Source organism: Aptenodytes forsteri, unplaced genomic scaffold (genome assembly GCF_000699145.1).
Source record: "Aptenodytes forsteri isolate BGI_AS27 unplaced genomic scaffold, ASM69914v1 Scaffold434, whole genome shotgun sequence".
Classification (NCBI taxonomy): Eukaryota; Metazoa; Chordata; class Aves; order Sphenisciformes; family Spheniscidae; genus Aptenodytes; species Aptenodytes forsteri.
The window spans coordinates 1,046,061-1,047,659 of NW_008795183.1; the positions used below are offsets into that span (position 1 = coordinate 1,046,061).

At 51.0% G+C, this 1,599-nt stretch overlaps 1 protein-coding gene across 1 annotated transcript in view; it reads right to left on the bottom strand.

The window, feature by feature from the left end:
• Positions 1 to 152, bottom strand: part of GEMIN8 (gem nuclear organelle associated protein 8) — a 36,961-nt gene extending 36,809 nt beyond the window's left edge. Inside the window, exon 1 of the mRNA XM_009278542.1 lies at positions 80 to 152. The gene's annotated coding sequence lies outside the window, so the exon portion shown is untranslated. The remainder of the gene's footprint in view (positions 1 to 79) is intronic.
• Positions 153 to 1,599: the final 1,447 nt, after the last annotated feature.

The window sequence follows — 1,599 nt, forward strand, 5'->3', positions numbered from 1 at the left end:
CAGCCGCCCCGCCGCGGCCCAGCGAGGCGGGAGGCCTGGGCCGCAGCCTGCGCCGGGGTACCACCGTCCCCGCACCCACCCGGGCAGCCTGCGGCTCCTGTGGGCAAGGGGAGCCGAGCGGAGCTGCCTCCGGTGCTTCCTCCCTCCCTTCCGGCGAGGACGAGCGCACCGTGGCGCGGCGAGCGGAGCTCGCTTCCGCCCGGCCCCTCCCAGGTCCCGCGGCGCCATCTTGTGGGGCTGCGGGGCGGCGCCGGCGGGGGTCCGGCTCCCTGGGGGCCGCCATGGGCCCCCGACACCGCAACCGTCTCCTTCGGGGAGGGGGCGGCCCCATGTAGCTACCTGCCCCTCATAGAGAGGGTGGTCTGAACTGCTACCGTCCTGTCTGCCCTCTCGGTACCTCCTCCAGTCTCACGTACGGGAGAGGCAAGTACTCGGCAAGCTAAATCGTTACCATTTTGCAAATCGTTATCATTTTGCAAACACGAAAAATGCAAACTGGGTCTAGAATGAAGTGAATACCCCTGCCATTTCTTTCCCAAAGCTAACGCTGGTGAGGAAAGGGTGGCTCCTATTGATTCCAACATGAGAGCTTCCCTGCCAGGTTCGGGGCCAGAAACATCACAGGGGAGGTTTGGTCTTATTGACCAGTTTTATCAATGGTGTCCCATAATGCAGCAGTACCCTCTTGAACTACCTTCTCCCACGGCTGTGTTCCTTGCAGCTTTCAGTGTTGCCCCAATGGTTGAACGTTAGTCTCGAACCAGGCTGAAAATAAGTATGATGTTTCCTGGCAAGAGAATGAAATGTTAGACTAGAACAGCTATTAAGAGTAGGGAAATTTCCTCATAAGAAACAGCAGTTGCAGTTGTCAAGTCTAGACATCTTAGAGAGCATTTGTCAGCTACTCAGATTCATTAATTAGCCAATTACTTTAATTAACTTATGCTTTAAGGAGCAAAGAGTGCAATGACTGGAGGTCTGTAAAAAAATGTAGAAAGTTTTAAGTCTGTGACATGCTTTACCACTTATATAAACTGAAAAGAGCATCTGGGCATCAGCTCAGATGGTCTAGCTCTTGTATAATCTGAGTCTACAATTCATAAAGTCTATAGGAAAAGATTGATATCCCTTTCTGGGTTATGCGTGTGTTTGTGTGCAGGAAACTACATGTGAGACTTCCCTTACTTAACTCTAGCTTTCTGAGAAGGGAAAGGGACAGGCTACTGGAGGCAGAGTGGGTGGAGAGGTAGAAACATCTTAAAGACAACTTTACTGCCAAAGAAAATATGAAGTGGAGCTGGCCTCCTGGACCAAATGTCATCACTCTTATCCAAAGTTAGATGTAGTTAATACCTCTCTTCTGTAGTACCTGTGGCCTCATTGTGCGTGGATACAAGTTAATGAATTAAAAATTAGCAGCACCTCTGAAGGCTTTCCCTGCTGGATAAGGGGGTAGTATTCCTTTTGCTGGCTTTCTATGCTTACTTACAGTGTGACAGTCATCCCTACGCCTGAGCTAATCACTCTTCAGATCCCAGTATAGCCATGGGCAAAGCACAGTAATGCTTTTTGGGTGCTGTTCGTCTGATGTATGTTGGT